Below are 24,947 nucleotides of genomic sequence, written 5' to 3' on the forward strand. Positions count from 1 at the left end.
TACAATCAAATTTTCACTTTTAAAAGATCATTTTGGTTAATGTGTGAAGAATTGCAGGGGCATAAGAACAGTTATAAGCTGATTGATTAAGAGACTATTTCATTAAGCCAGATGATAGTGAACTAGCCTGAATTCCTAACTGAAGGTATGGAGGAAAGAAGATGGAATAAAAATATTTTAGGGGCACATGGGTGGCTCAGTCAAGTGTCTGACTTTGGTTAAAGTCATGATCTCACCGTCCGTGGGTTCAAAGCCACATTGGGCTCTGTGCTGACAGCTCAGAGCCTGGAGTCTGCTTTGGATTCTGTGTCTCCCTCTCTCTCTGCCCCTTCCCCACCTAGCATTCTGTCTGTCTGTCTCTCTCTCTCAAAAATAAATAATAAACATTAATTTTTAAAAATATTTTAGAGATAAAGTAAGAGGATTTACTGATAGGTTGTCTGTGGGGGGTGATGGTGAGGGAGGAAATCAGGAAGGCTTCTACATTCCTTTTTTTGTCTGGGAAGTGGGTGTTGCTACCAATAAGAACATTCCCAATATTTGTAATATGCTTGGCACCTGGCCCATAGAAGGTGCTCTGGAAAAGTGAGTTCTCCTACACTTCAGTAATAATATAAACAAAACAAAACCTAATGCCCAGTTCTCCCATACCTTAGGTGGCAATTGTTTCAATTAAGGGAACCGTGGGAGATGATCAACCTCTGAGTCTTCCTCTATGCTTAATTTTCATTTCCATTTCTCTTTTCTTTGGGATAACCAGTGGTCTCATGAGGGTTATCCCTAAGTATATTGAAACCCTGATATATGATGAAAAGGTATAGCCTTTCTTCGTGAGGAAGATTGGCCTAAAGCAGATGGCAAATTGATGACAGTGTTATAATGAAACCTCTAGGGGCCTCTGGAATACTCTAATATTTGCATAATTTTTAACTTGGGTCAACAAAAATGGTCTCAGAATTCAATCTTGACTGTCCCTATGATCTCAGCAAAAGGGTCCCTATGCTTCATGAAGGATATTTGGCCAGAGGCTTGCCCTATGCCAGGATAAACCACTACCCCTTCCTTCTTGAACTGGTGCCCCCACACATAGAGGAAAATGGCTTGGAAGTAGTCCTGAGTAGGGAAAGCTGAGAGAGGGCTCTGGCTACAAGAGTGCTTGTCCTGATGCCTTGTAACATATTTATCATCTCTGGCTGGTCTGAAAGTTTTGTTTAATTAAATGATAGCTAATGTCTTCTTTAGAAGGATACACAAAAAAGATAATTTTGAAAATCCCAATAATTTGTCCTAGAAAACCAAAAATTAAAATGTAGGTCTAATACATCACTTCAAAAGCATCATCTAATTAGAAGAGGGATAAGACCTATGGATGGGAGCTTGATTAAACAGATTTGAGTTTAATATAAGAAAGAAAACTGTAGATGCCTTAAGGTGGGGATAGGGTCCATCACCATAGGTGATCATAGAATAAGTTTTGGAAGGTAAATGTATACCTTTAATATTACTTACTTTCCTTTCATGTTAAAGTTATCAAGAAGTTTTAAGTTGCAAGGAAAATGAGTACCTGGATAATATCTTGTTTTGTAGAGGTGTCTTGGAGTATATGGAGGCCATGTTGGTAACACAGAATTGTGTGACCTCAGGGAGAATGAGAATAATGACTCAGCATCATTCAAGATATAACCACAGTTCCAATGGCCCAGATCCTCCCTAAAGAAAATCGCCATTTCTCCTTAGGTCCTTCTCTATTTAAATGTCATGGTTACACTATCAAAGTGAGAAGGAGATCTTGATTGATTTAATTTGCCACTGAGTATTACATAGGCATTTTCACATAGGTTTCTGACTCCTTTTCATACAGCCTTTGTGTCAGAAGAATCATGAGGTCCAAAGACCTGGGTGACTCAGTCGGTTAAGCATCTGACTCTTGATTTCAGCTCAGGTCATGATCTCACAGTTCGTGGGATGGAGCCCGGCATCTGGCTCTGTGCTGACAGTGTGGAGCCTGCTTGGGATTATCTTGCTCCCTTTCTCTCTGTCCCTCCCCCATGTGTTCTCTCTCTGTCTTTCTCTTAAAGTAAATATATAAACATTAAAAAAAGATGTAGAATTTCTTAGACTGAAAAAAAAATGTGTTGCCACTTGGTAGTCACATCTGCCCATCTCCAATCCCTGAAAACCATTCCTATACTATTGCTTTATCCAGAATGTCATATAAATGGAATTATACAGTATGCAGTCTTTTGTATATGACTCCTCTTGCTTAACATAATGAAGTTAATCTACATTTTTGCATGCTTTATTGTTGAGTAACATCACATTGTATTAATGTGCCAGTTTCTTTGTCATTCATCAACAGTTGAGGTCCTTTGGATTGTCATATATATATATATATATATATATATATATATGCCATTTCTTCTGTATCTGTTCACCTACTGATAAGCACTTAAGTTGTTTCCATATTTTGGCTCTTGTGAATAATGCTACAATAAACATGGGAGTGAATATATTCCTTCAATATCTTGTTTTCATTTCCTTTGGTTATATACCCAGAAGTTGAGTTGTTGGATTGTGTGCTTGACCTATTTTTAATTTTTTGAGGAACCTTAATATTGCATTTTTTAATGGCTGAACCAATTTATATTAACACCAACAGTGTAGAAGAGTTCTCTTTTTCCCCACTTCCTTGCAAATACTTGTTATCTCTTGTCTTCTTGATAATAACCATTTAAACAGGTGTGAGGTGATATCTTGTGGTTTTGATTTGCATTTCCCTGATTCTTAGTGATGTTGAGCATCTATTTATGTACCTGTTGACACTTCGGATGTCTTTAGGAAAATGTCAATTTAGTTCCTCTACCTATTTTTATTTTATTTTATTTTATTTTATTTTATTTTATTTTATTTTATTTTATTTTCAATATATGAAATTTATTGTCAAATTGGTTTCCATACAACATCCAGTGCTCATCCCAAAAGGTGCCCTCCTCAATACCCATCACCCACCCTCCCCTCCCTCCCACCCCCCATCAACCCTCAGTTTGTTCTCAGTTTTTAAGAGTCTCTTATGCTTTGGCTCTCTCCCACACTAACCTCTTTTTTTTTTTTTCCTTCCCCTCCTCCATGGGTTTCTGTTAAGTTTCTCCGGATCCACATAAGAGTGAAACCATATGGTATCTGTCTTTCTCTGTATGGCTTATTTCACTTAGCATCACACTCTCCAGTTCCATCCACGTTGCTACAAAAGGCCATATTTCGGGGGGTTCCGGAAGATGGCGGCGTAGGAGGACGCGGGGCTCACAGCGCGTCCTGCCGATCACTTAGATTCCACCTACACCTGCCTAAAGAACCCAGAAAACCGCCAGAGGATTAGCAGAAGGGAGTCTCTGGAGTCAAGCGCAGACCAGAGGCCCACGGAAGAGGGTAGGAAGGGCGGCGAGGCGGTGCGCGCTCCACGGACTGGCGGGAGGGAGCCGGGGCGGAGGGGCGGCTCGCCGGCCAAGCAGAGCCCCCTAGTCTGGCTGGCAAAAGCGGAGGGGCCGGACGGACTGTGTTCCGACAGCAAGCGCGACTTAGCGTCTGGGAGGTCAGAAGTTAACAGCTCTGCTCGGAAAGCGGGAAGGCTGGAGGACAAAGGGAGGGAGAGCTGCTGAGCCCCCGGACTGCAGAGCTCAGCTTGGCGGGGAACAAAGGCGCTCACCAGCGCCATCTCCCCCGCCCATCCCCCAGCCAAAATCCCAAAGGGAACCAGTTCCTGCCAGGGAACTTGCTCGCTCCGCGCAAACACCCAACTCTGTGCTTCTGCGGAGCCAAACCTCCGGCAGCGGATCTGACTCCCTCCCGCTGCCACAGGGCTCCTCCTGAAGTGGATCACCTAAGGAGAAGCGAGCTAAGCCTGCCCCTCCAGCCCCCGTGCACCTTGCCTACCCACCCCAGCTAATACGCCAGATCCCCAGCAACACAAGCCTGGCAGTGTGCAAGTAGCCCAGACGGGACACGCCACCCCACAGTGAATCCCGCCCCTAGGAGAGGGGAAGAGAAGACACACACCAGTCTGACTGTGGCCCCAGCAGTGGGCTGGGGGCAGACATCGGGTCGGACTGCGGCCCCGCCCACTAACTCCAGTTATACACCACAGCACAGGGGAAGTGCACTGCAGGTCCTCACCACGCCAGGGACTCTCCAAAATGACCAAACGGAAGAATTCCCCTCAGAAGAATCTCCAGGAAATAACAACAGCTAATGAACTGATCAAAAAGGATTTAAATAATATAACAGAAAGTGAATTTAGAATAATAGTCATAAAATTAATCGCTGGGCTTGAAAACAGTATACAGGACAGCAGAGAATCTCTTGCCACAAAGATCGAGGGACTAAGGAACAGTCACGAGGAGTTGAAAAACGCTTTAAACGAATTGCAAAACAAAATGGAATCCACGATGGCTCGGCTTGAAGAGGCAGAGGAGAGAATAGGTGAACTAGAAGATAAAGTTATGGAGAAAGAGGAAGCTGAAAGAAAGAGAGATAAAAAAATCCAGGAGTATGAGGGGAAAATTAGAGAACTAAGTGATACACTAAAAAAAAATAATATACGCATAATTGGTATCCCAGAGGAGGAAGAGAGAGGGAAGGGTGCTGAAGGGGTACTTGAACAAATTATAGCTGAGAACTTCCCTGAACTGGGGAAGGAAAAAGGCATTGAAATCCAAGAGGCACAGAGAACTCCCTTCAGACGTAACTTGAATCGATCTTCTGCATGACATATCATAGTGAAACTGGCAAAATACAAGGATAAAGAGAAAATTCTGAAAGCAGCAAGGGATAAACGTGCCCTCACATATAAAGGGAGACCTATAAGACTCGTGACTGATCTCTCCTTTGAAACTTGGCAGGCCAGAAAGGCTTGGCACGATATCTACAGTGTGCTAAACAGAAAAAATATGCAGCCGAGAATCCTCTATCCAGCAAGTCTGTCATTTAGAATAGAAGGAGAGATAAAGGTCTTCCCAAACAAACAAAAACTGAAGGAATTTGTCACCACGAAACCAGCCCTACAAGAGATCCTAAGGGGGATCCTGTGAGACAAAGTAGCAGAGACATCACTACAAGCATAAAACATACAGACATCACAATGACTCTAAACCCATATCTTTCTATAATAACACTGAATGTAAATGGATTAAATGCGCCAACCAAAAGACATAGGGTATCAGAATGGATAAAAAAACAAGACCCATCTATTTGCTGTCTACAAGAGACTCATTTTAGATCTGAGGACACCTTTAGATTGAGAGTGAGGGGATGGAGAACTATTTATCATGCTCCTGGAAGCCAAAAGAAAGCTGGAGTAGCCATACTTATATCAGACAAACTAGACTTTAAATTAAAGGCTGTAACAAGAGATGAAGAAGGGCATTATATAATAATCACAGGGTCTATCCACCAGGAAGAGCTAACTATTATAAATGTCTATGCGCCAAATACCCGAGCCCCCAGATATATAAAACAATTACTCATAAACATAAGCAACCTTATTGATAAGAATGTGGTCATTGCAGGGGACTTTAACACCCCACTTACAGAAATGGATAGATCATCTAGACACACAGTCAATAAAGAAACAAGGGCCCTGAATGATACATTGGATCAGATGGACTTGACAGATATATTTAGAACTCTGCATCCCAAAGCAACAGAATATACTTTCTTCTCGAGTGCACATGGAACATTCTCCAAGATAGATCATATACTGGGTCACAAAACAGCCCTTCATAAGTTTACAAGAATTGAAATTATACCATGCATACTTTCAGACCACAATGCTATGAAGCTTGAAATCAACCACAGGAAAAAGTCTGGAAAACCTCCAAAAGCATGGAGGTTAAAGAACACCCTACTAACGAATGAGTGGGTCAACCAGGCAATTAGAGAAGAAATTAAAACATATATGGAAACAAACGAAAATGAAAATACAACAATCCAAACGCTTTGGGATGCAGCGAAGGCAGTCCTGAGAGGAAAATACATTACAATCCAGGCCTATCTCAAGAAACAAGAAAAATCCCAAATACAAAATCTAACAGCACACCTAAAGGAAATAGAAGCAGAACAGCAAAGGCAGCCTAAACCCAGCAGAAGAAGAGAAATAATAAAGATCAGAGCAGAAATAAACAATATAGAATCTAAAAAAACTGTAGAGCAGATCAACGAAACCAAGAGTTGGTTTTTTGAAAAAATAAACAAAATTGACAAACCTCTAGCCAGGCTTCTCAAAAAGAAAAGGGAGATGACCCAAATAGATAAAATCATGAATGAAAATGGAATGATTACAACCAATCCCTCAGAGATACAAACAATTATCAGGGAATACTATGAAAAATTATATGCCAGCAAATTGGACAACCTGGAAGAAATGGACAAATTTCTAAACACCCACACTCTTCCAAAACTCAATCAGGAGGAAATAGAAAGCTTGAACAGACCCATAACCAGCGAAGAAATTGAATCGGTTATCAAAAATCTCCCAACAAATAAGAGTCCAGGACCAGATGGCTTCCCAGGGGAGTTCTACCAGACATTTAAAGCAGAGATAATACCTATCCTTCTCAAGCTATTCCAAGAAATAGAAAGGGAAGGAAAACTTCCAGACTCATTCTATGAAGCCAGTATTGCTTTGATTCCTAAACCAGACAGAGACCCAGTAAAAAAAGAGAACTACAGGCCAATATCCCTGATGAATATGGATGCAAAAATTCTTAATAAGATACTAGCAAATCGAATTCAACAGCATATAAAAAGAATTATTCACCATGATCAAGTGGGATTCATTCCTGGGATGCAGGGCTGGTTCAACATTCGCAAATCGATCAACGTGATACATCACATTAACAAAAGAAAAGAGAAGAACCATATGATCCTGTCAATCGATGCAGAAAAGGCCTTTGACAAAATCCAGCACCCTTTCTTAATAAAAACCCTTGAGAAAGTCGGGATAGAAGGAACATACTTAAAGATCATAAAGGCCATTTATGAAAAGCCCACAGCTAACATCATCCTCAACGGGGAAAAACTGAGAGCTTTTTCCCTGAGATCAGGAACACGACAGGGATGCCCACTGTCACCGCTGCTGTTTAATATAGTGCTGGAAGTTCTAGCATCAGCAATCAGACAACAAAAGGAAATCAAAGGCATCAAAATTGGCAAAGATGAAGTCAAGCTTTCGCTTTTTGCAGATGACATGATATTATACATGGAAAATCCGATAGACTCCACCAAAAGTCTGCTAGAACTGATACATGAATTCAGCAAAGTTGCAGGATACAAAATCAATGTGCAGAAATCAGTTGCATTCTTATACACTAACAATGAAGCAACAGAAAGACAAATGAAGAAACTGATCCCATTCACAATTGCACCAAGAAGCATAAAATACCTAGGAATAAATCTAACCAAAGATGTAAAAGATCTGTATGCTGAAAACTATAGAAAGCTTATGCAGGTAATTGAAGAAGATATAAAGAAATGGAAAGACATTCCCTGCTCATGGATTGGAAGAATAAATATTGTCAAAATGTCAATACTACCCAAAGCTATCTACACATTCAATGCAATCCCAATCAAAATTGCACCAGCATTCTTCTCGAAACTAGAACAAGCAATCCTAAAATTCATATGGAACCACAAAAGGCCCCGAATAGCCAAAGTAATTTTGAAGAAGAAGACCAAAGCAGGAGGCATCACAATCCCAGACTTTAGCCTCTACTACAAAGCTGTCATCATCAAGACAGCATGGTATTGGCATAAAAACAGACACATAGACCAATGGAATAGAATAGAAACCCCAGAACTAGACCCACCAACATATGGCCAACTCATCTTTGACAAAGCAGGAAAGAACATCCAATGGAAAAAAGACAGTCTCTTTAACAAATGGTGCTGGGAAAACTGGACAGCAACATGCAGAAGGTTGAAACTAGACCACTTTCTCACACCATTCACAAAAATAAACTCAAAATGGATAAAGGACCTGAATGTGAGACAGGAAACCATCAAAACCTTAGAGGAGAAAGCAGGAAAAGACCTCTCTGACCTCAGCCGTAGCAATCTCTTACTTGGCACATCCCCAAAGGCAAGGGAATTAAAAGCAAAAGTGAATTACTGGGACCTTATGAAGATAAAAAGCTTCTGCACAGCAAAGGAAACAACCAACAAAACTAAAAGGCAACCAACGGAATGGGAAAAGATATTTGCAAATGACACATCGGACAAAGGGCTAGTATCCAAAATCTATAAAGAGCTCATCAAACTCCACACCCGAAAAACAAATAACCCAGTGAAGAAATGGGCAGAAAACATGAATAGACACTTCTCTAAAGAAGACATCCGGATGGCCAACAGGCACATGAAAAGATGTTCAACGTCGCTCCTTATCAGGGAAATACAAATCAAAACCACACTCAGATACCACCTCACGCCAGTCAGAGTGGCCAAAATGAAGAAATCAGGAGACTATAGATGCTGGAGAGGATGTGGAGAAACAGGAACCCTCTTGCACTGTTGGTGGGAATGCAAATTGGTGCAGCCGCTCTGGAAAGCAGTGTGGAGGTTCCTCAGAAAATTAAAAATAGACCTACCCTATGACCCAGCAATAGCACTGCTAGGAATTTATCCAAGGGATACAGGAGTACTGATGCATAGGGGCACCTGTACCCCAATGTTTATAGCGGCACTCTCAACAATAGCCAAATTATGGAAAGAGCCTAAATGCCCATCAACTGATGAATGGATAAAGAAATTGTGGTTTATATACACAATGGAATACTACGTGGCAATGAGAAAAAATGAAATATGGCCTTTTGTAGCAACATGGATGGAACTGGAGAGTGTGATGCTAAGTGAAATAAGCCATACAGAGAAAGAGAGATACCATATGGTTTCACTCTTATGTGGATCCTGAGAAACATAACAGAAACCCATGGGGGAGGGGAAGGAAAAAAAAAAAAAAGAGGTTAGAGTGGGAGAGAGCCAAAGCATAAGAGACTGTTAAAAACTGAGAACAAACTGAGGGTTGATGGGGGGTGGGAGGGAGGGCAGGGTGGGAGGGAGGGCAGGGTGGGTGATGGGTATTGAGGAGGGCACCTTTTGGGATGATCACTGGGTGTTGTATGGAAACCAATTTGACAGTAAATTTCATATATTAAAAAAAAAAAAAAAAGGCCATATTTCGTTCTTTCTCATTGCCATGTAGTACTCCATTGTGTATATAAACCACAATTTCTTTATCCATTCATCAGTTGATGAACATTTAGGCTCTTTCCATAATTTGGAGAAACGGGAACCCTCTTGCACTGTTGGTGGGAATGCAAATTGGTGCAGCCACTCTGGAAAGCAGTGTGGAGGTTCCTCAGAAAATTAAAAATAGACCTACCCTATGACCCAGCAATAGCACTGCTAGGAATTTACCCAAGGGATACAGGAGCACTGATGCATAGGGGCACTTGTACCCCAATGTTTATAGCAGCACTCCTCTACCTATTTTAATTAGATTTTTTTGTTGTCATTGAGTTGTATTAGTTCTTTATACATTTTGGATATTAACTCCTTATCCAATATAAGGTTTGCAAAATTTTTCTCCCATTCAGTAGATCGCCCTTTTTGTTAATTGCTTCTTTTGCTGTTAAGAGCTTTTAAGCTTGATGCAGTATCATTTGTTGATTTTTGCTTTTGTTGTTTGTGCTTTGGTATTGATCAAATAATCATTGCCAAGACTAATGTCAAGGAGCTTCTTTCCTACATTTTCTTCTATGAAATTTATGGTTTCAGGTCTTTTGCTCAAGTCTTTATTCCATTTCAAGTAAATTCTTGTGAGTGGGGTAAGATAGGGATTCAATTTCATTTGTTTTGCACCATTTGCTGAAGAGACTATCCTTTCCCCATTGCATTTTCTTGGCTTCCTTGTCAAATATTAGTTGGCCATATATACAAGGCTTTAATTTTGGCCTCTATATTCTGTTCCATTGACCTATGTGTCTATTTTTATGAAAATACTGTACTGATTTTATTACTATAGCTTCATCATATAATTTGAAATAAGGAAGTGTGATACCTCTGGCATTGTTCTTTTTTCTCAGGATTGCTTTAGCTATTGTGGGGTTTCTTTGATTCCATACAAATTATAGGATTGTTTTATTCTATTTCTAGAGTATCACTGGTATTTTGATGGGGATGTCATTGACTCTGTAGATGATATTGGGTGGCATAAACATTTTAACAATATTAATTCTTTCATTCTATATACATGGAATATCTTTCCATTTGTGTGTCTTCTTAGTTTTCTTTCAGCAACATCTTGTAGCTTTTACTGTACAGATCTTTCACCTCCTTGATTAAAAGTATCTCTAGATGTTTTATTGTTTTCAATGCTATTGTGAATAGAAAAGCTTTCTTTGTTTCCTTTTCAGATATTTCATTGTTAAGTGTGTAGAATTGCAACTGAATTCTGCATTGATCTTATATTCTGCAACTTCACTGAAATTTGTTGATTAGTTCCAACAGTTTTTCGGTTGAGTATTTGGGATTTTCTATATACAAAATCATATCACCTGCAGATAGTTACCATTTTTTTACTTTTTCCTTTCTAATTTTGATGTCTTTTATTTATTTCTCTTGCTTTGTTGCTCTAGCTAAGACTTCCAGTACTATGTGGAATAAGACTGGTGAGAGAGGGCATTCTTGTTTTGTTCTTAGAGAAAAAGATTTCAATCTTTTACCATTGTGTATAATGTTACCTGTGGGTTTGTTGTAGATAGCCTTTATTATTTGAATATGTTCTTTCTATAAACAATTTATTAAGGGTTTTAACACGAAAAGATTTATTTCCTCAAATGTTTTTTTTCTGTATCTATTACAATGGTAATGTGATTTTTTTCATCTATTAATGTGATGTATAATATTTATTGATTTGCATATGTTGAACCATGTTTGCATCCCAGAGATAAATCCCACATATTCATGGTTTATAAGCCTTTTAATGTGTTCTTGAATTCGGTTTGCTATTTTTTGTTCATAATTTTTGCATCCATATTCATCAAGGTAGTGGCCTATTAGAGTTTTCTTTTCTTGTAGTGTCCTTATCTGGCTTTGATATCATGGTAATGCTGACCTTGTAGAATGATTTTAGGAGTGTTCCCTCCTCTTCAATTTTTTGAAAAAGTTTGAAAGTAATTGACATTAATTCTTTAAATTTTGGTATAATTTTCCAATAAAGCCATCTGATCCTGAATATTTATGTATTGGGAGTTTTCTTTTATTACTGATTCAGTCTTTTTACATGTTATTGGTCTATTTAGACTTACTATTTTTTCCTAATTCAGTCTTAGTAAATTGTATCTTTCCAGGAATTCACACATTTCTTCTAGATTATCTACTTTGTTGACATGTAATTGTTCATAGTAGCTTTTTATAATCCTATGTATTTGGTAGTATCTGTGTGATATCTCCTCTTTCAAATATAATTTTATTTATTCCAGTCTTCTTTCTTTTTTATAGTTCATCTAGCTAAAGTTCTGTCAACTTTGTTAATATCCAAAAAAATCACCTCTTGGTTTTATTGATCCTTTCTGTTATTTTTCTGGTACCTATTTCATTTTTTTCTGCTCTGATCCTTTTATTTCCTTTTTTCAGCCAACTTGGTATTTAATTTGTTCTTCTTTTTCTAGTTTCTTGAGGTGTAAAGTTGGGTTGCTTATTTTAGATCTTTCTATTTTATTTATTTTATATATTTATTTTTAAATTGAAGTATAATTAACATACAGAGTTATATTAGTGTAGGTGTACAATATAGCAATTCAACAATTCTATACATTTCCCAGTGTTTGACACCATAAGTGTACTTTTAATCCCTTTCACCTATTTCATCCATCCTCTCATCCATGTCCCCTCAGGCAACCCCCATTTTGTTCTTTATATTTAAGAGACTGGGTTTTTTGTTTGTTTTTCTTTCTTCGTTTTATTTTGTAAATTCCATACATAAGTAAAATTATATAGTATTCATCTTTCTCTGACTTATTTCACTCAGCATTATAACCCCTAGATCCATCCATGTTGTTGTAAATGGCAATATTTTGTTCTTTTCTATGCCTGTGTAATGTTACACTGTATGTGTATGTATATGTGTGTGTGTGTGTGTGTGTGTGTGTGTGTGTATACAGTTCTTTATTTATTGCTCTATGGGTAGACACTTGGGTTGTTTCCATATCTTGGATTTTGTAAATAATGCTCAACAAATATAGGGGTGCATGTATCTTTTTGAATTAGTGTTTTAATTTTCTTTGGGTAAATATCTGGTAGTGGAAATATGGGGTCATATAATAATTCTATTTTTAATTTCGTGAGAAACCTCCATACTCTTTCAACAATGGTGGTGCCAGCTTGCATTCCCACCAACAGTGCACAAGGGTTCCTTCTAAATTTTTTAATTTATATTTTAAATTCCAGTATAATTAATATATGGTGAAATAGTTGAAGGGGATAAAGAGTGCATTTACCATGATGAGCACTGAGTATTGTATAAAATTGTTTAATTACTATATTGTATACCAGAAACCAATATAACACTGTTTAATTCTTGTGCTTTTCATTTTAGCTATTCTGACAGGTGTGAGATCATATCTCATTGTGGTTTTGATTTGCATTTACCTAATGATTTTTACTGTTGAGCATCTTTTCATGTGTTTGTTGGCTATCTATTTATCTGTTTGGGAAAATGTCTATTCATGTCTTCTGCCCATGTTTTAAATTGCCCAATTTGTTGGCATATGATTTTCATAGTATTGTTTTAAAATTGTAATTCTGTGGTGTTGGTTGTGATCCCTTCTCTTTTGTTCATGATTTTAACTATTTGGGTCATTTCTCTTTTCTTTTTGAGAAGTCTGTCTAGGAGTTTATCAATTATGTTAATTCTTTCAAAGAACCAACTCTTAGTTTATTTGATTTGTTCTACTGTGGGTTTTTGTTGTTGTTTGTTTGTATATAATTTATTTCTTCTCTAATCTTTATTTCCCTTCACCTGCTGGCTTTAGGTTTTATTTGCTCTTCCTTTTCTATCTCCTTTAGGTGTAGGGTTAGGTTGTGTACTGGGGACACATGTCTTCTGCTCATGTTTTATACTATTTTTTAAAGTTTATTTATTTATTCAGAGGTAGAGGGGGGAGGGGCAGAGAGAGGGAGAAACCAAAGCAGACTCTGCATTGTCAGCACAGAGCCTGATGTTGGGCTCAAATTCATGAACCATGAGATCATAACCTGAGCCAAAACCGAGTGTTGAACACTTAACTGATTGAGCCACCCAGGCACCCCACTGCCCATGTTTTAAATTGCACTATGTGTTTTTATAATGTTGAGTTGTATAAGTTCTTAATACATTTGAAAATTAACCTTTAATCACATATATCATTCGCAAATATCTTTCTCTATTTCAAACATTGTCTTTCTATTTTGTTGACATTTCCTTTGCTGTACAAAGACGTTCATTATGGTGTAGTCCCAATAGTTTAATTTTTTTTTGTTTGTTTCCATTGTTTAGGAGACATGTCTAGAAAAAAGTTGCTACAGCCAATGTTAAAGAAATTACTGCCTCTTTATTTCCCAGGAATTTTATGGTTTCAATTATCACATTTAGGTCCCCAATCCATTTTGAGTTTGTTTTTGTATATGGCGAGAGAAAGTGGTTCCATTTCATTCTTTTGCATGTAGCTTTCCAGGTTTCCCAACACAGTTTGTTGAAGAGACTGTAATTTTCTCATTGTATATTCTTGCCTCTGTCATGGATTAATTGACCATATAATCCTGGGTATATTTTAGGACTCTATATTGTGTTCTATTTACCTAAGTTCCAATTTTTTTTTTGCCAGTACTATACTGTTTTGATTATGACGGCTTTAGAGTATATCTTGAAATCTGGGATTGTGATACTTCCAGTTTTGTCCTTGTTTTTCAAGATTTCTTTGGATATTTGGGATCTTTTGTGGTTTAATACAAATTTCAGTATTATTCTAGTCTGTGAAAATGCTGTTGGTATTTTTATACTGATTGCATTAAATGTGCAAAATCCTTTGGGTAGCATAGACATTTTAACAGTATTTGTTCTTCCAAGCCATAAGCATGGAATGTATTTTTTTCATAGAGAATGTATGTATGTATGTATGTATGTATGTATGCATGTGTCTATGTATTTTAATTGATGTTAGTTAATGTACCGTGTAGTATTGGTTTCAGGAGTAGAATTTAGTGATTCCTTACTTACCTATAACACTCAGTGCTCATTCCATTAAGTGCCCTCCTTAATTCCCATCATCCATTTAGGCCATCCACCCACCATCTCCCCCTCAGCAACCCTCAGTTTATTCTCTGTATTTAAAATCTCTGATTGTTTGCCTCCCTCTTTGTTTTTATGTTATTTTATTCTTCTTCCCCTTCCTCTGTGCTCATCTATTTTGTTTCTTAAATTCCACATATGAGTGAAACCATATGATATTTGTCTTTCTCTGATTGACTTATTTCACTTAGCATAATACACTCTATTTCCATCCACATTGATGTAAATGGCAAGATTTCATTCTTTTTGGTCATCAAGTAATATTATATATACATATATATATATATATATATATATATATATACCACATATTCTTTTTTTAAATTTTTTTAACGTTTATTTATTTTTGAGACAGAGAGAGACAGAGCATGAATGGGGGAGGGGCAGAGAGAGAGGGAGACACAGAATCCGAAACAGGCTCCAGGCTCTGAGCAGTCAGCACAGAGCCTGATGCGGGGCTTGAACTCACGGACCACGAGATCATGACCTGAGCCGAAGTTGGATGCTTAACTGACTGAGCCACCCAGGCGCCCCACCACATATTCTTTTTTTTTTTTTTTTTTTTTTTTTTTTTTTTTTTAATTTTTTTTTTCAACGTTTTTTATTTATTTTTGGGACAGAGAGAGACAGAGCATGAACGGGGGAGGGGCAGAGAGAGAGGGAGACACAGAATCGGAAACAGGCTCCAGGCTCTGAGCCATCAGCCCAGAGCCTGACGCGGGGCTCGAACTCACGGACCGCGAGATCGTGACCTGGCTGAAGTCGGACGCTTAACCGACTGCGCCACCCAGGCGCCCCCACCACATATTCTTTATACATTCATCAGTCAATGGACATTTGGGCTCTTTCCATAATTTGGCTATTGTTCATAGTGTTGCTATAACCATTGGGGTGCATGTGCCCCTTCAAATCAGCATTTTTGTATTCTTTGGATAAATACATAGTAGTGCAATTTCTGTGTCATAGGTTAGTTCTATTTTGTATTTTTTGAGGAACCTCCATACTGATTTCCAGAGTGGTTGTACCAGTTTGCATTCCCATCAACTGTGCAAAAGAATTCCTCTTTCTCTGCATCCTTACCAACATCTGTTGTTTTCCATGTTGTTAATTTCAGCCAATCTGACAGGTGTGAGATGGTATCTCTTTGTGATTTTGATTTGTATGTCCCCAATGATGAGTGATATTGAATAGTTTTTCATGTGTCTGTTAGTCATCTGCATATCTTCTTTGGAAAAGTGTCTATTCATGTCTTCTTCCACTTCTTCACTTGACTCTTTGTTTTTTGGGGGGTTGACTTTGATAAGTATTTTTAAAATAGATTTTGGATACTAACCCTTTATCCGTTACATCATTTGCAAATACCTTCTCCCATTCCTTAGGTTGACTCTTAGTTTTGTTGGTTGTTTCCTTCACTGTGAAGAATCTTTTCATCTTGATGAGGTCTGAATAGTTTATTTTTGCTTTTATTTTCCTTGCCTCCAGAGATAGGTCTGGTAAGAAATTTCTGTGGGTGAGTTCAAAGAGGTTGTTGCCTGTTTTCTCCTCTAGGGTTTTGATGGATTCCTGTATCACATTTAGGTCTTTCATCCATTTTGAATTTATTTTTGTGTATCATGTAAGAAAGTTGTCCAGTTTCATTCTTCTGCATGTCACTATCTAGTTTTCCTCGTTCCATTAGCTAAAGAGACTTTTTGCCATTGGATATTCTTTCCTGCTTCATCAAAGATTAGTTGGCCATACAATTGTGGGTCCATTTCTGGATTCTCTGTTCTGTTTCATTGATCTACATGTCTGTTTTTGTGCCAGTGTCGTACTCTCTTGATGATTACAGCTTTCTAATATAGTTTGAAGTCTGGAATTGCGATGCCTCTAGCTTCAGTTTTTCTTTCAACATGACTTTGGCTATTCAGGACCTTTTGTGGTTCCATACAAATTTTAAGATTGTTTATTCTAACTCTGTGAAGAATGCTGGTGTTATTTTGATAGGGATTGCATTGAATGTGTAGATTTCTTTGGGTTGTATCAACATTTTAACAATATTTGTTCTTCCAATCCATGAGCATGGAATATTTTTCCATATTTTCATGTCTTCATTTTATTTCATAAGCTTCCTATAGTTTTCAGCATACATATTTTTTACCTCTTTGGTGAGGTTTTTTTCCTAGATATCTTATGTTTTTTGGTGCAATTGTAAATGGGATCAGTTCCTTGATATCTCTTTCTGCTCCATTATTGGTGTATGGAAATGCGACTGATTTCTGTACATTGATTTTATATGTTGAGACTTTGCTGAATTCATGTGTCAGTATTAGGAGGTTTTGGGTGGAGTCTTTCAGGTTTTCCATGTACAGTATCATGTCATCTGTGAAGAGTGAAAGTTTTACTTCTTCTTTGCCAATTTATATACATTTTATTTCATTTTGTTGCCTGATTGCTGAGGCTAGGACTTCCAGTTTTATGTTGAACAACAGTGGTGAGAGTGCACAGCCCTGTCATGGTCCTGACCTTAGGGGGAAAGCTCTAAGATTTTCCCAGTTGAGGATAATATTAGCTATAGGCTTTCATATATGGTCTTTATGATGTTGAGAGACGGTTCTTCTTTCCTTACTTTGTCGAGCATTTTTATTAAGAAAGGATGCTGCATTTTTGTCAAATACTTTTCTGCATCTATTGACAGGATCATATGGCTCTTATCCTATCTTTTATTAATGTTGTTCATTATGTGAATTAATTTGCAAATACTGAACCAGCCCTGCATCCCAGGAATATATTCCACTTGATCATGGTGAAAAATTCTTTTAATGTACTGCTGAATTCAATTTGTTAGTATCTTGTTGAGAATTTTTACATCCCGGTTCATCAGGGATATTGTCCTGTAATTCTTTTTAGTGGGGTCTTTATCTGGTTTTGGAATCAAGGTAATACTGGCTTCATAGAATGAGTTTGGAAGCTTTCCTTCCATTTCTATATTTTGGAACATTTGAAAATTAGGTATTATCTCTGCCTTAAATGTCTGGTAGAATTCCCGTGGGTAACCATCTGGCCGAGGACTCCTGTTCATTGGGAGGTTTTTGATAATGGATTCAATTTATTTGCTTGTTATAGGCCTGTTCATATTTCTCTCTATCTGTTTCAGTTTTGGTAGTGTGCGAGTTTCTTTGATTTTTTCCATTTCTTCCAGATTGTCCAGTTTGTTGGTGTATAGTTTTTTTTTTTTTTTTTTTTTGTATAATAGTCTCTCATTATTGTACACATTTCTGTGTTGTTTGTTCTTATTTTTCCTCTTTCATTTGTGATTTTACCTAGCTGGGTCTGTTTTCTTTTTGATAAATCTGGCTAGGAGCTTAATAATTTTGTTAATTCTTTCAAAGAACCAGCCATTAGTTTCTTTGTATACCTTTTTTTCTGCTCTAATCTTTATTTCCCTTCTTCTGCTGGCTTCAGGATTTATTTGCTCTTCCTTTTCTACTTTAGGTGTAAGGTTAAGTTGTGTATTTAGGACCTTTCGTGCTTCTTAAGATATGCCTAAATTCCACTGTACTTTCATCTTAAGACTGTCTTTGCAGCATCCCAAAGTTTTGGACTGTTGTGTTTTTAGTTTCATTTACTTCCATGTATTTTTTCAAATTCTTCTGTAATTTTCTGGTTTACCCATTCATTTTTTTGTAAGATGTTCTTTAACCTCCATGTATTTGAGGGTTTTCCATTTTTTTTTTTCTGGTTGGTTTCAAGTTTCATAATGTTATGTTCTGAAAATATGCATCATATGATCTTGATATTTTTGTAATCTGTTGAGGGATGACTTGTGACCTAGTATGGAATCTATTCTGGAGAATGTTCCATGTGCACTCAAGAAGGATGTGTATTCTGCTGTTTTAGGATAAAATGTTCTGAATATATCTGTTTAGTCCATCTAGTCCAGTGTGTCATTCAAAGCCATTGTTTCCTTGATGATTTTCTGCTTAGATGATCTGTCCATTCCTATAAGTGAGGTATTAACATCTCCTGCTATTGTGGCATTACAAGGGATTTTCCTTATGTTTGTTACTAATTTGTTTATATCTTTAGGTGCCACAATTTGGGGGCATGAATATTTACAATTTTTAGATATTCTTGATGGATATTCTTGATGGATCTACCCCTTAATTATGACATAATGCTCCTCCTCATCTCTTGTTACAATCCAAAATGAGTTTCACTGTGTTACCTGGAAAGTTGGTGTTTCTAGCGATGTTCTATGGTCCTTTGTGGCCTTTGTTGCTCTGGTCCTCTTCCTCCTCCTCTACTTCCTCCTCCTCCTCCTCCTTCTCTTCCTCCTCTTCCTCCTCTTCTTCTCATTTTTCTTCTTCTTCTTCTTCTTCTTCTTCTTCTTCTTCTTCTTCTTCTGTTTTTTGTTTTTTCTCCCTCAGAGAGTTCCCCTTAAAATTTCTTGCATGGCAGATTTTGTGGTCATGAATTCCTTTTATTTTTTGTCTGAGAAACTCTTTATGTCTCCTTCTATTCTGAATGACAGCCTCCCTAGATAAAGGATTCTTGACTACACATTTTTCTCATTTAGTACATTGAATATTTCCTTCCAATTCCTTCTGACCTGTCAAGTCTCAGTGGATAGGTCTTCTACTAACCTTATGTGTCTACCCTTGTAAATTAAGGACATTTTCTCAGCTTCTTTCAGAATTCTCTCTTTATCTTTGTATTTTTCAAGTTTCACTATGATATGTCATGGTGTTGACTTGTTTTGTTGATTTTGAGGGGAGTTCTCTATGCCTCTTGGACTTGGATGCCTGTTTTCTTCCCCAGATTAAAGAAGTACTGAGGTATAATTTCTTCAAATAAACCTTCTGCCCCCTTTTCCCGCTCTACATCTTCTGGGACTCCTATGATACAGATAATTATTTCTTTTCATGGGATTGCCTAGTTCTCTAGGTCTCCCCTTGTTATATAGTAATTTCCTTTCCCTTTTTTTTCTGCTTCATTATTTTCCATAATTTTATCTTCTATTTCACCTATTCTCTCCTCTGCTTCTTCAATCCTTGTTGTCACTGTATCCAGTTCGTATTCCATCTCAGGTATAGCGTCTTTTATTTCTTCCTGACTAGTTCTTAGGTCCTTGATCTCTGCAGCAATATATATATTATATAAATATATATATATATATATATATATATATATATATATATATGGTTTTTATCTTTATGATGTTTATATCTATATCATCTATATCTATATCTATATCATCTATGTCTATATACACCACATCTTCTATATCAACTCATCAGTCAATGGACATATGGGCTCTTTCCATAATTTTGCTTTTGTTGATAACACTGCTAAAACATTTGAGGTACGTGTGCCCCTTCAAATTAGTATTTTAGTGTCTTTTGGGTAAATGCCTAATAGTGCAATTGCTGGGTCATAGGGTAGCTTTATTTTAACTTTTGGAGGAACCTCCATACTATTTTTCAGATTGACTGCACGAGTGCATTCCCACCAGCATTGTAAGAGGGTTCCTCTTTGTCTGCATCCTCACCAACATCTGTTGTCTCCTGTATTGTTAATATTAGTCATTATGACAGGATAAGAGCCATAGGACCCTCTCAATAGATGTAGAAGGCATTTAACAAAGTACAGCACCCATTCTTAATAAAAACCCTCAACAATGTAGGGATACAGAAAACATAACTCAACATCATGAAAACCATATACAAAAGACCCACAGATAATATCATCCTTAGTGGAAAAAAATGAGAGCTTTTCTTCTATGGTCAAGAACAAGACAGGGATAGCCCCTGTCACCATTCTTAATATAATACTGGAAGTCCTAGCTTCAGCAATCAGACAACAAAAAGAAATAAAAGGCATCCAAATTGGCAAGGAAGAAGTTAAACTTTCACTATTTGTGGACAACATGATTATGTAGAAAACTTGAAAGACTCCAGTAAAAAATAAATTGCTAGAACTGATACACAAATTCAGTAACATGGCAAAATACAAAATCAATATACAGAAATTTGTTGCATTTCTATACACCAATAATGAAGCAGCAGAAAGAGATATCAGGAATCAATCTCATTTACAAGTGTACCAAAGACAATAAGATATCTAGGCATAAAGCTAGCCAAAGAGGTGAAAGACCTGTGCTCTGAAAACTATAGAACACTTATGAAAGAAATTAAAGAGGAAACAAAGAAATGGAAAAGCATTCCATGCTCATGGATTGGTAAAACCAATATTGTTAAAGTGTTCATATTACCCAAAGCAATTTACACATTTAATGAAATCCGTATCAAAATACCACTAGCATTTTTCACAGAGCTAGAACAAACAACACTAAAATGTATATGGAACCACAAAGACCACAAACAGCCAAAGCAATTGTGAAAAAGAAAAACAATGTTGGAGACATCACAATTCTGGACTTCAAACTATATTACAAAGTTGCAGTCATCATCACAGTAAGATTCTGGCACAAAAGCAGACACATAGATCAAAGAAACAGAATAGAAAACTTAGAAATGGATTCACAACCATATGATCAACTGATCTTTGGCAAAGTAGTTTTTTTTTAATTATTTAAATTCCAGGTAGTTAACATATAGTATAATATTAGTTTCTGGTGTACAATTTAGTGATTCAACATTTACATAAAACACACAATGCTCATCACAAGCACAAGTTCATTCCTTAATTCCCATCACCTATTTCACCCATAATCCCACCTACCTCCCCTCTGGTAACAATAAGTTTGTTCTCTATGATAAGAGTCTGTTTCTTGGTTTACCTCTCTTTCTCTTTGGCCCCCTATGCTTGTTTTATCTGTTACTTAATTTCCACATATGGATGAAGCTATATGTCATTTGTCTTTGTCTCACTTATTTCACTTAGCATAATACTCTCTAGCTCTATCCACATTGTTGCAAATGAAAGAATTTGATTCTTTTTTTATGGCTGAGTAATAACTCATATATATACCACATCTTCTTTATCCATTCATCTGTTGATGGACATGTGAGCTCTTTCCTTAACTTGGCTCTTGTTGATAATGATGCTATAAACATTGGAGTGCCTGTATTCCTTTGAATTAGTGTGTTTGTATTTATATTCTCTGGGTAATTAACTACTAGTGCAATTGCTAGATCATAGGGTAGTTCTATTTTTAACTTTTTGAGGAAACTCCATACTGTTTTCCAGAGCGGCTCCATCAGTTTGCATTCCCATCAACAAGACAAGAGGGTTCCCTTTTCTCCACATCCTCACCAACACCTGATGTTTATTTTGTTGTTGATTTTAGCCATTATGACAGGTGTGAGGTGATATTTCATTGTAGATTTGATGTGCATTTCCCTGATGATGAGTGATGTTGAGCATCTTTTCATGTGCCTGTTGGCCATTTGAAAATATTTTGAAAAATGTCTACTTATATTGTCTTCCCATTTTTAATTGCATTATTTGGTTTTTGTATGTTGAGTTTTATAAGTTCTTTATATATTTTGGATACTATCCCTTTATCAGATCTGTCATTTACAAATATCTTCTCCCATTCGGCAGGCTGACCTTTAGTTTTGCTGATTGTTTGCTTTGCTCTGAAGATTTTTATTTTGATGAAGTCCCAATATGTTATGTTTGCTTTTGTTTCCCTTGCCTCAGAAGGCATGTCTAGAAAGAAGTTTCTACAGCCCATGCCAAAATGGTTACTGCCTGTGTTATTCTCAATAAAATAGTAGGAAACCTAATTCAACAATCCATTAGAAAATCATTCCCCACAATCAATTGGGATTGATTCCAGAGTTGCAAGGTGGTTCAGTATTAACAAACCAATCTTCTTGATACATAGCATTATAAAAGAAATATAAGAACTCTATGATCATTTCAATAGATGCAGAAATCATTGAGCAAAGTACAACATCCATTCATGATAAGAAAAAAAAAAAACTCAACAAAGTAGGTTTAGAGGGAACTTACCTCAGCATCATAAAGGCTATTTCTGAAAAACAAACATATAATATTGTCCTCAATGGGGAATAACTGAGAGCTTTTCATCTATGGTCAGGAATAAGACAGGAATGTCCACTCACAACTGTTATTTAACATTATACTGGACGTCCTAGCCATAGCAACCAAACAACAAAAATAAATAAAAGGTATCCAAATCAGCAAAGAAGGAAAACTTTCATTATTTGCAGATGACATGATACTCTATGTAGAAAACCTGAAAGAACCCAACAAAAAGTTGCTAGAACTGAAATTCTTTTCTCTTCTGCCCTCCACCTTTCTGATATTTGCTATCATATTTTACATCCTTTTATTTTGTTCTTTTCTTGACTGATTTATTTTACAGATATACTTAATTTGCTTTGCTTTTGTGCTTCTTATTTTTTTTACTTTTTTAAAAATTTTTAATGTTTCTTTACTTTTTTGAGAGAAAGACACACAGCATGTGAATGGGGGAGGGGCAGAAAGCGAGGGAGACACAGAATCCAAAGCAGGCTCCAGGCTCCAGGTTCCAAGCTGTCAGTACAGAGCCAGAAGTGGGGGCCGAACTCATGAACCACAAGATCATGACCTGAGGCAACGTCAGTCACTTAGCCGACCGAGTCACCCAGGCGCCCCTATTTTTCTTACTCTTACTTGTGGTTTTTCTTTCCAACTCACACAGTCCCCGTTCACATTTCTTACAAGGATGGTTTGGTGGTCATGAACTTCTTTAAAATTTTGTTTGGGAAACTCTTTAACCTTCCTTCTATTCTGAATGATAGCCTTGGTAGAGTATTCTTGGCTGAGGAGATTTCCATTTTAGCACTTTAAATATATCATGCCATTCCCTTCTGGCCTGCAAAATTTCTGTTGAAAATTAAGCTGATAGCCTTATGGGCTTTCCTTTGTATGTAACTGTTTTCTTGCAACCTTTAAAATTCTTTCTTTATCACTTTTTTTTTTTTTTTGGTTTTTAAATTGTTATGTGTCTTGGTGTGGACTTCCTTGGATTTAATTTGTTGGTGGATCCCTGTACCTCCCGAATCTTGATCTCTGTTCCCTTCATCAGATGTTGGAAGTTTTCAACTATTATTTCTTCAAATATCTTTTCTGCCTCCTCCTTTTCTCTCTTCTCTTTCTGAGATCCCTATAATGCGAATGTTATTACATTTGATGGACTACCTTAATTCTCTAATTAAATTCTCATTATGCAGTATTTGTCTCTCACCTGTTCAGCTTGACTGCTTTCCAGTAGTCTCTCCTTTGGGTCAGTGATATGTTCCTCTGTCTGTACCCTATTATTTATCCATCTATTGTATTTTTAATTTCATTTTTTGAGTTCTTCACCTGTAATATGTTATTTTTTCCCTGCTGTTCTCGGCCCTTTTCTGAAATCCTGTGAGTATATTTGTGATCATTACTTTAAATTCCCTATCAGGCATATCATGCATTTCTATTCTGCTGTGATTTTGTCCTGTTCTTTAATTTGGGTCATATTTCTCTCTCTCCTCATTTTTTGCACCTCTCTGTGTTTCTCTGTGTTAGGAAAGTCAGCTACATCTCCTGCTCTCGAAAGTAGTGGCTTTATGAATAAAAGGTCCCTACTGCCTGCAGTGCAATATCCCCTGCTCACCAGAACCTATTATGTCAGGGAAGTCTCCTTGTGTGTTGCTTGCATCCTATTGTGTGAGTCACCTTTCCTTTCAGTCCAGATATCTGCACTGATGCTGCCTGGTGAGGTCAGTGCTTACTTTCTGTGAGGTTAGTGAGATTCAGGCAGGCTGGCTCTGAGGGGTTATGAACTCTGAATGGCTTTAGGGCAGGGTGATGTTATTAGCAAAATTTGCACTGAGCCACTAGTCCTAGGCTGGATCTCCCACAGCCTGATGGCTGCCAGGGGTACAGCATGTGGTGGTGGTGTTGACATTTCAGAAGTGTATGTCATCTATTTGTGCAGTGGTTGGGCAGGGCACACATGCAGAATTACTAAAATTGGTGCTGAGCTACCAGTCTTAGGCCAAATACCCCAAGGCTTGGCAGTGACCAATGGCATAGGACATCTTTGAACATGGTGGCTGTGTGTGGAGTGTGGCAGCTGAGCACACATGGTGTCTGTGTGCATGGCAGCTGGTCATGGAGCATTTCAGTGGCAGGGGCTCAAGACATCTGTGTGCAGGGTGGCTGGGTAGGGCATGTACAGAGTTAGTAAAATTAAACCCAACCATTAGTCCTATGCTGGATCCTCTGAAGCCTTGTACCTGCCATGGGTTTAGTATGAGGAGGCCACACCTACATGGGGAATGCTTGGAGTTAACAAAACTTGCACTTAACCCAGGGCCTAGGCCAGCAAGCTTGGGCTGGGGGAGTCCTCTGGAGAACTCATGGGTGGCGCCCACTGCTAGAAGGCTAGGTAGTAAGTGTCTGTGCAGAGCTGCCTCCCACAGGTGGCTCTGTGCTTACTCTGCGGGTAGGGGAGGAAAATGCTGACTGTCAGCTCCTTTGTTTCCAGGAAAGTCCCCCAACATGCTCCAAGATCTACAAACAGATCTCCGTCCTTTTGTGTAAACTCGCTTCTATGTTGCCTCTCCTTGGGCTG

The sequence above is a fragment of the Panthera pardus genome, unplaced genomic scaffold (genome assembly GCF_024362965.1).
Source record: "Panthera pardus isolate Hobbes unplaced genomic scaffold, ASM2436296v1 HiC_scaffold_27, whole genome shotgun sequence".
Lineage (NCBI taxonomy): Eukaryota > Metazoa > Chordata > Mammalia > Carnivora > Felidae > Panthera > Panthera pardus.